This window comes from Culex quinquefasciatus, chromosome 3 (genome assembly GCF_015732765.1).
Source record: "Culex quinquefasciatus strain JHB chromosome 3, VPISU_Cqui_1.0_pri_paternal, whole genome shotgun sequence".
NCBI lineage: Eukaryota > Metazoa > Arthropoda > Insecta > Diptera > Culicidae > Culex > Culex quinquefasciatus.
This window is the reverse complement of record NC_051863.1, coordinates 141966190-141979755: the sequence shown is the minus strand read 5'-3', so window position 1 is coordinate 141979755 and position 13566 is coordinate 141966190. Positions and strand designations below refer to the sequence as shown.

At 35.4% G+C, this 13566-nt stretch overlaps 1 protein-coding gene across 11 annotated transcripts in view; it reads left to right on the top strand.

The window, feature by feature from the left end:
- The window catches only part of LOC6048902 (poly(rC)-binding protein 3), a 516717-nt gene that overhangs the window by 366978 nt on the left and 136173 nt on the right, over positions 1 to 13566 (top strand). The window lies entirely within an intron of this gene.

Genomic DNA, 13566 nt, shown 5'->3' with positions numbered 1-13566 from the left:
TTGAGATTTTCCACAGAGTGACGACAACTGTCACACGTAGAAAGAGTGCATAAATTTTTCAATTTTCTAGTGCATTTGAGTGCAATAAAAGTTTTGTGCTTCCTGCTGGGGCTGTTACATTAGAGAAAAAGCTTTCTGCCGAAATGACAGTTTTTGTGTGTGTGTGTGTGTGTGTGTGTCTAAAGTGGGAGGGTGGAGCAAACAGAGAGGGAGGCGAAAAAGTTCGTCCTCAGTGCTTTGGGAATGTTTGCTCTTTTGCTTGGACATCAGTCAGATAACGTTCGTGATGTTTTTGGTTTCAACATTTAGTTTGAAAAATTTCAATCATGTGACAAACAACTAAAAATGATTTTTTTATATTTTAATTTGATCGTGGTTTTTATAAACAACCTTTTCTTGATTTCCAGTATCATAATCAAAAAATCGAGATCGTAAAAAAAGTCGAGTGTAAATTTGTTGGCAAAAGTTGTAGGTCGTTTTAATTCAGAACAATAAAAATATATCATGTCTAAAATACAAATAAACAATTTATAGTCAGGATTCGATTATCCAAAGATTTCGCCTCGATTATCCGAAGTTCGATTATTCGAAGGTTTGTATGGGACTTGGCATAATCGAATCATGAACAATTTTTTTCCTTCATTTTTACTCGGAATCGAGTTCTGCGATCTTATTTTCGTAAAATTTTAATGGTCTGTTGCCTATTAAATTACGAAATGCATTTTTTATATTTGATAATCGCCATTTTGGCCGCCATTTTGGATTTAAAAATTCTTACCACTTTAGAGCAGTTAAGTGGTCGACAACCAAAAAAAAAGATAACATTTTTTTTAAGTGATTTTGTCCGAAAATTCGATTATCTGAAGTGAAATTTTTCCAATGCCTTCAAATAATCTAGTCTGGACAGTATTTCAAAACTCCATAGCCGCCATCTTGGATAACATATTTCCAGATGACTTTGGAGCATTTTTGGAATCACAATCGGAAGATCTCGGATAATGGAGTTTGGTCTGTTTTTATTTTAAAAAAGATCGTTGGCATCACTTTTTTTTGTTTATAAAGTCATAGAAATGCTCAAATAAATTTAGGGAATATATGAAAAAGAACATAATTGTTGAATATTTAAGAAAAAAACAGTTCAAAACATTTTGAATTGTAAGGCATTATTTTAAAAAAAAAAATTACAATATTTTATCTTTTTAACCTAATAAATCTGATTTAAAACTGTCGAGATACTGAACATAATTGTTGAATATTTAAGAAAAAAAAAACAGTTCAAAACATTTTGAATTGTAAGGCATTATTTAAAAAAAAAAATTACAATATTTTATCTTTTTAACCTAATAAATCTGATTAAAAACTGTCGAGATAATGTCCATGTAATCGATATATTTTTTTCATTCTAATTAATGTTGTGACTTATCTCACCAAACAATTGAGAGATTAAAATGTCCAAAACAAAACAAAAACAGATTTTTGCAAAAAATATGTAAAAAAAAATTAAATTGGAAAACAAATAATATGTCCATAATTGAACAGTTAAAATATAAATATTAAAGTGTTCCAAAAATAGAAAGATGAAAAAGGCAAGTAAAGTTTGTCTAACACATAATTTTTTGGCGAAATCTTAAGTTTGGAATTGTTTCGCCAACGGTCTCAATGTTTTTTTTGGTCTTAACCATTTTTTGCCAAATTTTTTATGATATTTTCCCCTTAATGTAGGAGGTCATTTGGGCAACTTTCGTTCTACGAAAAACTTTCTATTTCTTTTTCTATGGTTTTCCATTTATTTTTAAGTTTGTTTTCAAGAATTTTTCTTATTAGTTTTGTTATAGGTACACAGTTTCTAACCACCATGTACTTTGTTTTGTCTATCAACTGTTTGTAATACAAACCGAAAAAAAATAATGGTAATATTCATCAGGAAATGGTGACAGATATTGTGTCGAAAATAATGGGGAAATATTACATGAGAAAATGATTAATTTTCATCGGTTTCTGATGAATATTCATCAGGTTCACATTTTTACACATTTTTAAGGTAATATTACTCATAATAGAGATTCAACCTACCAAACTCTCAACATTCAAAAATTATTATTTTTTTGCTGTGTAGCTTTAATAAAAAAAATCAACGAATTCTTTTTTTATAATTTTTATTATATTAATTTATTGGGTAATTCTCTACCAACTCACACGAAATCGGGAAAAGTTGCCCCGACCCCTCTTCGATTTGCGTGATACTTTGTTCTAATGGGTAACTTTTGTCCCTGATCACGAATCCGAGGTCCGTTTTTTTGATATCTCGTGACGGAGGGGCGGTACGACCCCTTCCATTTTCGAACATGCGAAAAAAGAGGTGTTTTTCAATCATTTGCAGCCTGAAACGGTGATGATATAGAAATTTGGTGTCAAAGGGACTTTTATGTAAAATTTTACGCCCGATTTAATGGCGTATTCAGAATTCCGAAAAAACGTATTTTTCATCGAAAAAACACAAACAAAGTTTTATAAACTCTCCCATTTTCCGTTACTCGACTGTAATTTTTTTTAGAACATGTCATTTTAAGGAAAATTTAATGTACTTTTTGAATTTACAACTACATTGACCCAGAAGGATCATTTTTTCATTTTGAACAAAATTTTTCATTTTAAAATGTCGTGTTTTTTCTAACTTTGCAGAGTTATTTTTTAGAGTGTAATAATGTTCTACAAAGTTGTAGGGCAGACAATTACGAAAAATTTGATTTATATACATAAGGGGTTTGAATTAAACATCACGAGTTATTGCGATTTTACGAAAAAAAAGTTTTGAAAAAGTAACTTTTTGCGTTTCTCTTTGTTTCGTCGTCCGTGTCTGTCGCGGGTGACGATGAACGGCCATGTTCGACAAGGACCAACTGTTTCAAAACTTTGTTTCGTAAAATCGCGATAACTCGTGATGTTTATAAGCAAACTCCTTATGTTTATATATCAAAACTTCGTAATTGTCTGCTCTACAACTTTGTAGAACATTATTACACTCTAAGAAATAACCGTGCAAAGTTAGAAAAAACACGAAATTTAAAAATTAATTTTTTTTCTAAATGAAAAAAATACCCTTCTGGGTTAATGTAGATTCGAAAAGTACATTAAATTTCCCATTAAATTACATGTTCCAAAAAATTTTACAGTCGAGTAACGGAAAATGGCAGAGTTTTTAAAACTTTTTTAGTGTATCTCTTCGATGAAAAATACGTTTTTTCGGAATTCTGAGTACGCCATCAAATCGGGCGTCTAATTTTACAAAAAAGTCCCTTTGACACCAAATTTCTATCTCATCACCGTTTCAGGCTGCAAATTATTGAAAACACCTTTTTTTTCGCATGTTCAAAAATGAAAGGGGTCGTACCGCCCCTCCGTCACGAAATATCAAAAAAATGGACCTCGGATTCGTGATCAGGGACAAAAGTTACTTCTTAGGACAAAGTTTCACGCAAATCGAAGAGGGGTCGGGGCAACTGCTGTGTGAGTTGGCGGAGAATTATCCCATTATATCATATAATTTTCAATTTAAATCGTTCTTCAAAAAATTGCAATGCAAATAATCATAAACAACACTAAAAGACATACCAATCTACCAAGTAACGCCGCTCAAACTTCACTCCCAACTTTCAACCACCTGCCAATGATGGAGCACACTTCGCTTTTTTTCACCACCCACAAATTTTTCATCTCTCAACGTCTCGCAGGATTAAAAAGTGCTCCTAAATGTTACCACACTGCGTTCATGATAATGTCGCGCGCGCGCCCGCCGAAAGAAAGCTGTAAAAGTTTGCGCTTGTAAAACTGCAAACAGACATCGCGGCGTGGCTTACAGGAGAGAGGAAAAATAAAAAGAAAAAATAACAACACGAGGAACAGCACCTCCACCCACTCAGACAGGAGCAATCATAAAATTCGTCTCTAATATTGTGTGGAGATGACAGCCAGCTACCACCCACCCACCACCCACTTGAGCAAAGTTCTTTTTCATCTCTTGTGCATTTTCCACCTGCCTATTTTTTTTTTCATCTCTTTCTTCTACGTTTGTTGTGGGTGTCGCGTCACTCTCACTCTTCCTTTTCTTGTTTGTGGTGGTGATGCTTTTCTTTTTTGTTTGGTTTTATGTGTTGTTTTCTGTGTCGTTTTATGTGTCACATCATTTTATGGATTGAAATATTTAAAGTGACATTTGTGCCGTGTTGCGCTTGTGTGAGTGAGCAATTTCCGCAAATGTTATCATCATCTTTCGAGCCTTTTCTCGGAAGTTTTTTTTTCTGTCTCCCACATTTTTCACTTTTTTTTATTTGTAAAAGTGACGGGAGCTGCTGCTTCTTATTCATTGCATCATATTCATGACGGGTTAATACTTTATGCACGTCATGTTAGGGGAAAAGGATTTCCTCCCACCGCGAAATCATGGCTGAGTGACTTTGTTTATGTGTGTGTGGGTTTTGAGAGGGAAGCAAATTGCTCACTGAATTATGTATTGGCGCGAGGTTGCAATGTTTATTTTTCAGCCACGTCGTAAATGTCACCAGGTGGGCTCGGCAATGTTGAAGTGCTTTCGATAAAGAAACGCTTTTGAGTATTTTTTTTTTAATTTTGAATTACATAATACTTGTAATTTAACAATTAATTTCATAAATATTCAGAATATCATTTCGTAACATTTAAAATTAACAAAACACAAGTCATAAATGTTTCGCTAATTCTAAAACATCTATCGTCATTATCGTTCATTCGTTCGTAAAACACGATTCCAAATCGCCTTTTTTTTCGATCCTAATTTTCCACCCCCGAGCGCAATCCATCCAAATTTTGCCTAATTAATTTCCCATTTCCTGCTCCATCGCACACTGCCGGGCCAGTTTTCTACAAGTTCCAACCACCACACCACAAAAAACACGAATCTCGTAGCCCAAAGTTTCGGACGGAAGATCGCGATAAAAAATAATGAGATGATTATCGCCCTGTCCCGCCGTTTAGCGCAATCAATTTAGAGCCAGGCAGATTCCAGAAATCCTCGAAATTATGTAAGACACGCACACACACACACACACACACCTACACCCTCTCCCCCTACGAGGAAAAAGACGAACTTGGTGGAAAAAGTTTTTCCTCGTCGTGCACACCACCAGCAGCAGTGCAAGCAAGGTTATTTAATTTCCAGTTATGCAAATGCTCATGTTTATTTAATTTTTTTTCTTCTACTTCTTCCACGAGTTTCCTTTTTTGCTTATGCTTCTACTTTTCACTTTTTACCCTTACTTGACCGTTATTTTATCTTAAATGTTATCTTTAACTTGGTGGAGGGGATTTGGCTTTGATGTATATCGTGTCGAAGGTTTGCTTTTTTTTCCGGCGACCCTTCATCTTTGCTGGCTTTGCTGAGTTTTCTCGCGCCGGAAGCGTCCTTTTTCCGCGAGTCGCCAGAACGCGCTGAGTCGGATGTTTGTTCGGGACAATTTAACCCTCTACTGCCCAAATTTTTTTTTCGAAAATATTTATTTTTCCCGTGTTCAGGAGGTCATTTTGAGCAACTTTTGTTCTACGAAAAACTTTACTTCTCTTGTTTTATGTTTTTCTTGTTTCATTTTTAGTATTTTAATTTGCATTTATCTTGTTTAGTTTATGTTTGTTTTTGGTAGTATTTGGCCTACTCTACCATCTAATATAATTACATTTCGCCTATCTAATTTTTCATGTTTTTACAGTCACTTTTTCAATTTTTTGCATGTTTTTCACATTTTCTGCCATAGAATCGCACCATCATCATTTAAATTGCAAAAAAATGCGTAGAGGCATAGTCTGGGACACTACAAAAATTACTGCATACTTCCTTTTACTGAAAATATAGGAAATGTTAGTAAAAAACACAGCCAAAGTTGACCCCTAAAAAAATGACATTTTTGAAAACATTGGCAAAGTCACATAAAACAAGTTAAACTTCCAACCCTGAAATTTTCTAAAATTTTAAGAGTTCTTCTTTCCAATGCTTTTTAAATATCAAAAATCGGTTGGAAAATTGATTTTTGGCGATTTTTTAAATCGAAGCCCGTCTAAAGGCGGGGTTAGGTTGTAGAGGGTTAAAGCAAATTACGAGTTAATAAACTGTTTGACTTGTCGAACCGAACTTAAACACTGAAAATATAACAAATTTCCTGAAAACAATTACTAACTGAAAAATGCTTAAATCTACATTAAGCACGGCTAGAGCACCAGAATAATTGTTACACATATTTTGATATTTTAAAATGACAGAATCTTTTTACAATAAAATTTGTCAATTTTTATAATCAAAATAATTCCAGATTTGGAATAAGAAGGCAACTTTTTCCCAAATTACTGTGTATCGTTGAAGAAACAGAAGTGAATTGAAATAATCTAGAAAATTCATATTACAGCTCAGACTCGATTATCCGAAGTTTTGGTTATTCTGAAGTTCGATAATCTGAAGGTCTTCAAAGGAATTTCGTTTTTTCTTATCTTTAACATCAAATTCGACTTTCACGACCTCATATCATTTAAGAAATTCAGTAGTCGATTGCCTATTACATTACCCAAAAATTCGTAGATCACTTTAATGCATTTTTGGTGTCATATTGGAGCTCAATGTCCTAAAATAGGCCAACAAAAAAAACTTGGTGTTTCGATTATTCGAAGTGAAAATGTCCAGAACGTGCTTCGAAACACGATAAAATTATATTTCCGTTTACAGCGATTCCACATCAAACCAGCAGGATCCAATTTTTCTAAAATTTGGGATGGGTCTCTTGGTAAAAATAATACGATTTTTTGTTGCTGAGCGACAAAGGTTGTACTGTCCAAAATAGGTTGGTTTAAAAATTGCGTTTTTGTTGATATTCAACAAAAATTTCAAAAAATCATATCATTTTTTTCGCTTTATTTCAAAGATAGGTGATTGGTTGGACTTTCAATGAAACATACTAAAACATTTTCAAAACATAGCTGAAAACATTTCAGATTCAATATCACCCTTGATGACAATATATCAGATTTGGGTACGTCAATCCAACTAAAGTATCATGGTTTTCTATAGAAATGAGTTCTTAGTACATTTTGCAGGAGTGACATGGCGCTTTGAATTTGATTCATGTACCGAAATTCAATCATTAGTTTTCAGAAGATTATATCTCAGAATCCTGTTAATATTATTCACGATTTTTGGGTATGGGACCATCCATAAACCACGTGGACACTTTTTTGGGAATCTCAAACCCCCCCCCCCCCCTCCCTTCGTGGACAATTGTCCATACAAAAAAAATGTTTTTTGTATGGAGCGTGGACAATCGCCATACCCCCCCCCCCTAAAGTGTCCACGTGGTTTATGGATGGTCCCTATGTTACATGAAACATTCAGGAAAATCATAAAAAAATATATTCAGCCTGGAGCTAAAAAAGCAAGTAATTATTTTAAAATTTACAATATTTTCAAGATTTTTCCTTTTGTTTTTTTTTTATTTGGATGATACTTTGTCCATTCATACATTCCCTATGTAAAAACAAGCCATTTTGCATCTCTTTTTTTCATGCAGGCTGGGCATTAGGGTGGTCCAAATCCGGGCTTCGTCGGGGCTACCCTTTGGAATCAAAGTTCGACCCATAACTAGGCTAAATTCACAATTTGAGATCAGTCTGACCACGGGAACCCCTACCTCTAGTCGCTTGAAGTTTGTATGGGAAAAATCGTCAAAATGTATGAAGAAAAGCAACTGTTTCAGATTGTTACCTGTGGAGGGTAAAGAGTAAAAAAAACTGAAACAGTTGCTTTTCTCCATAAATTTTGACGGTTTTTCCCACTTCAAGCGATTATAGGCATAAGTTAAAGTGGTGAGAATGAGCTCAAATTTTGAATTTAGCCTAGTGATGGGTCAATTTTTGATTCCAGGGGGTAGCCCCGAGAAAGCCCGGAATTGGACCACCCTATATGGGCATGTGAATTTTCAAAAATCTGTGTCTTGAATTCTCAAAATACCTATTTTCATATATTTTTTTATGTTTTAGGGGACTAAACAAGAATGTTTAGCGCAAAAGTTTAGGATGGTGAAACATTTGTAGAAAAATATTTTTTTTTTTGAAAAACGATTGCTATTGGAAAAAAACTGAACACGGAAAAAATCATTTTTTTTATAAAGTGCACCGTTTCAAGTTACAGGATTTTTCTGGGAAATTTGTCACATTTTTTTGCAATAAAAATGCTTCATGAAGAAAAAGCACCCCTTCAAAAAAAAATTTAACTCGCCTGATAGCCTGAATTTTTCAACTCGCGACAGCTTTAAAAAACATCGGTACGATTTTATAGTTTACAAAATTTTTGTGATTTTTTTTTTTGCCTTTTTTCTATAAAATAATATTGCATTTTCATTTTGAAGATTTACTTTTCGAAGGTAATAAAATCACTTATTTGGGACACATTCATATGTTGGATTTTTAATTCCAAAATTATGCTTAAAAAAAGCAGAGATTTGTACAAAAGTTTCATTTTTTAACATTGAACATCGAACTTCAATCGAAAAATTAAGTCTTTTAGATGACACTGAGAAAAACACATGTTTCACTGAATTTTAACTTAAGGGGTTACATACATGTAAATCGTCAAAAATGTCAGAGGTTGTTATAACACATATTTAATCTTTTTTTAAATCTTTTTGCAGGACATTAAAATATACATTTTCATCTATTAACAAAATAAATATGAAGACATTTGGGTGTACCATTGCCGAGATATAGCTATTTTAAGTTAGCACTTTCAAAAAACGGGTGCCACGATATCTCAACACTGCTTTGACCAAATTAGCTCAAAATTTTTGTGAAGACTCGTTAAACCAGTCCTGTGTGCATGACGAAGGCCGATTCTCAAAAACCTAGTTAAAAAAAAGATAAAAATATTTTTATGTTTTTCATATAAAAAATCGTCAGTTTTTGATTTTTGTATTTTTTTAAAAAGCAAAATTTCAAAATTGGGCTTCGTCATGCACACGGGATATGTCTTGAGAGTCTTCACCCCAAATTTAAGCCAATTTAGTCCATCCCATCTCGAGATATCGTGGCACCCGTAAATTAACTCGGTGTTTCGAGAAAAACGCTCAGAAAGTTTGACAGTTCGCTTTGCGCACGGCAAAATGTTGAGCTTAAAATCGTCTCTAACTCAGTTTAATAATGTAATATCTTCATGAAACTTTCAGCAGTGATTTAAAATCATCTTTTTAGTGAATTTAGTGAACTTTCTGTAATATGGAATTTTATGATTTTCTACATGTATGTAACCCCTTAAAGAAGCTTTATCTGAGCAACCAGCAACCAGTATTTTTCGATTGCAAATTTTGCATCCAAAAATGATTTTCGAAATTTTGTTTGACAGTTCGAATTGATCCGAAAATATTTTTTTCTTCAAAAAATCATTGGGAAATTTTTATTCCGTGTACCTGAAATACTTGGTCATACAACTTTTCCGATGACACAAAATCGATAAGAAAATGTGTTTTGAAAAGAACAAAGAACTCCCAAGCCAAATTTGCGCAACCTGCTGGTTTGACATGGAATCGCTGTATTTTGGGGTGTTTTTGAATACTCCTGACTGAAGGTGGTTTTAAAAACACACCCAAAAAGAAAAAAAAACGAACATATTGTTGATTAGACCTTTTCAAAAATAACTCCAGATTTGATCATACATTTGTTCATTTTGCGATTCCGAATCGATAGGTTGAAATTGAGGTTACGACTACGACATATTTTTTAGTTTAAAATATAATAGGCCAATGGCCCAATTTGAGATTTCCAGAGTTTTACCTTGCAAGAAAAATCAACAAACAACCCAAGTCGCAACACCTTCCACGTCTCAATCAGTCCTCCGCTACGTGACTTTCGCAGCTTTTGCCGATAAATCAGCGTTAGAATGACGCAACAGAAATCTAGAACCGCAGTCGATCGCGAGGGTGTCGTTTTTCATTTATCTCCATAAAATCATGTTTCCGGTAGACCGACCATCATTCAAGATGATTAAACAAGCGATTTTCCGTTCCTTCCTTCCAAACGGTAGACGTAACTCGGATGCTAAATATCGGACGAAACACACCTTTTCTGAGTTTTTTTTTTGTTGCTTTCAGAACAGAAAGCCATTTCCCCGGTCAGACTTCAGCCCAATTTAGTAGGCAATTTGTCATCACTTGTTTGGCCCCGTGATGATGGTAGATTGAAGATTTTTTTCCGACCATGGTCAAGTTTGGACCTTCTCTCTTCAGTGGATGAACTTGAGCAGGCCCGCACCAAAATGGGTGGAAAATTCGGTTCACCGAAAAAACCAACGAAAAATCGTGAAAACACACCCCTCTTTTTTGGCGCTCTCTCTTTCGGGGAACTTTTTTCCACGAGTCACGGACGCGTGCCCAACGCCGGATATAGCTTTATTAATTCATAAATTATTATTACAGTTTTTTTTTTCTCGTAAGGGGAAATTAAGTTATGCGAGATTAACGGTGGATAAAAATAAGAGTGCACTGCCAACAAAATGGTACCTTTTGCGTCCCTTTTGATGACGGAGGGTGGTTTTTCGGTTTTATTGGGCGATTTGCACGGAAAAATGCTGTTCAGCATGATGGGAGAAGTTGGTTCCTGTGCTCCTTAGCGTGGTGTGACTTGCGTATTTAGGCAAAGTACAAAGTATGATAAAATTTGCCTTGTGAAATGACCTTTTTAAATGATGAAGAAGTTTACCCATTTTTTTTAATTGTTTGTTTGTTTGTCTGTTCATAAACAATTCTATTTAAAGATTATCTGTGAAAAAATGTATCATGGAGCCAATTTATTTGGAAAATATCATCAATCATAACGTTACTCGTCCATCTAATTACTTTGTTTGCCCAATACCGCTCTGCTAAATCAATTCAATTACACGATGTAACACTTCTCCCACACGCACTTGCCCACTTCCGGCGGGACGACACGCCATTTGTTCTGTCGTCGGTACGTGACAAACCCCCCAAACCCACAGGTAGCAGTAAAAAAAGAAGGAAAAAAAAAAGGAAACAGCATTTTCCACAAAGTCCACTCATTTTCTGTTAATTTCCTGCGCAATCAAATTTCCGTTCTCGCCGCCAACCGACGCAACAGTTCAATTAGCCCAGGAAACACGCACGCATGTGAGTGTGTGTGTCACCTGCGCACACACCGGCCCAGGTTAATTAAAAGAAGGCCCCCCGGGAGGGAGCGGCGCTGAAGCCACATGGAAAAACCGTCACATTTCGCTCGCTAACCAAATAAAAAGTGGTGGAAAAAAGCTCTGGGAAAAAAGTTTTTCATTTCCCGCGAGGTTGATGGGGGTGGTATAGAGCGTCCAATTTCCCGTCCCGGGAATTCCCGGGATTTCCCGAAAAATAATATTTCCCGGGAATTCCCGAAATTCAAGTGGAAGTATACATTTTCCTTACTTTTTGGTCCTAATTTTTTTTTAATTAGAAAAATATTAATGAGAGAACCTAACTTAATTTTATTCATTTTAATCTACTGTGCATATTGAACTTTAAAAAAAAACGGGGTTTCAATGATAGGATTTCATTCTGTTTTTATTTTTTTTTTCCAACTGGTAAGGTTTGTCTCAAGATTATTATTTTGTAAAACATGTACTGGGGTAGGCCACACAAGTCCATGCACTATTGTTGGAAAAATGTTTTTCAATAGTATTTGAAAACTAGTAGCGTTGAAAATTGTATTTAGCATATTGGGGTGACTTTGTACAAAATATTTGTTGTTAAAATCAGATTTAATGTGTTCAAATTTTACACAATCACTTAGGTTGCTGATAAGTTTTTAAGAAGAAAAAGAAAATCAATGTGTAAATTTTACTTAACATAGTTTATAAGTTTTTTAACAATATACCTATAAATTTTTGGTGAAATTGATAAAAAGTCAAAATTTTGCCTAAAAATCCTTAAAATGAGTTTTGTTGATAAAATTACGGTCTAGAACAAGTTATTTGCCATGAAAAACATAATTTCTGCATGCCTTTATTTTGTTTTTTTGTTTTATGAGTCAACGTTATTCTTAAACATATTCATTTGAAATGGTAACAGAGACAAATTTAAAAGCATTTTTATGGTTAAGAAGCATGGATTTTACTCACTGATTCAATATTTTATTTAAAAAAATAATACTTCTTAACAAAAAAAAATCAATTGATATAATAAGAAAATTTTATTTTTTTTACTAAGTTGTATGATTTTTATAAGCAGTCAAGCCATTAATTGGCCCCTACACTCATTTTGAACATTAAAGTTGCAGTTCTATACAATTTTGTTGCAAAATATCAATCAGAAGCAGGTTAAGATCAATTTTCGATAAATTTCAAATTTCCCGGGAATTCCCGGGATTTTCCGGGAAATTTGTTAAAAAATTCCCGTTTCCCGGGAATTTTGTAACCCCGGGAAATTGGACGCTCTAGGGTGGCAAAAACAAACTTGGTGACAATTTTGTTATTTTCGTGATGTTGGTGGCAGTTTTGTGCTCTTTTTCCCCTCGGTGGAACGCTGGGAAGCGGAAAGTTTATTCTGTTTTGTTGCCACCAAACAAATATTCGCGAAATTGGTTAGGAAAAATCATAACTACAACCTTAGCGTTTGGCACGGTATGTCCACGCATCCTTCCTCGCTTGTTAATTCTGTGAAATGTGATCCAGAAGTTGTCTTTCTGCGGTTAATGCAACGCAGTAGGCCTGGCCGTTCTTCGAAATGACTTTCGCGGATAAGTTTCTCGCGTCGCAGAGTTCCAACCAGCTGCAGCGTGGCGCCAATTTGTTACAAACCCTTGCCTGGTGGTATTGAGACACGTGCCGTCACCACCCGAACTGGGATTCGGGTCCTTGGGCGTAATTACTTAGGAGAGCCGAGTTTCCACACTCAAAAAAAGTGTAATTGTGTTTGTTTAGGAACGTTGAAAGAAAGGGGTTTTTCTTCCGCAAGAAAGGTACTTTGTAGGTAAATATTGGCGAACAACTTCATGGAACCCTGCTGGGCGGTTCTTTGATGAAGCTGCGTTGGGTTGCGTCAAAATGCGTCAGGCCGTGTTGCCCGACATCGATAAACTCACCTCGGCAACACGGCGCAAAGCTGGATAAGCCCGAACGCCCCCCCTTTCATCAGCATCAACGGTGGTACAAAAGACCCGCTCGCAAACTAGAGCTAGAGTTGAGAGCTCAGAACAAGAAGGAAAAAAATACGGAGGGGGATTCCGACTCTTGAGCAAGTGCATCAGACTACGACGGCGGACGTCGACCGTGAATAGCATCTTGTTTTGACGACGACGACGGTCTGCTATGGTTGAGAGCGAAAGAGTAGATTCAAGGGATTATCACGGCGCTGAAGTTCTGGACGGATTGCGCTGGCGTTATTTACTTCTTCATCACGTCACAGTCGTCGTCTTCGCCGCCTTCCGTCGGGAGAGAGGTGTTACAGTAGAGGTCGAAAGTGATGTACCACTCGACTGACTAACCGCGTTAGCGTTCCAACCAAAAGGTCGACTGACTTGGGA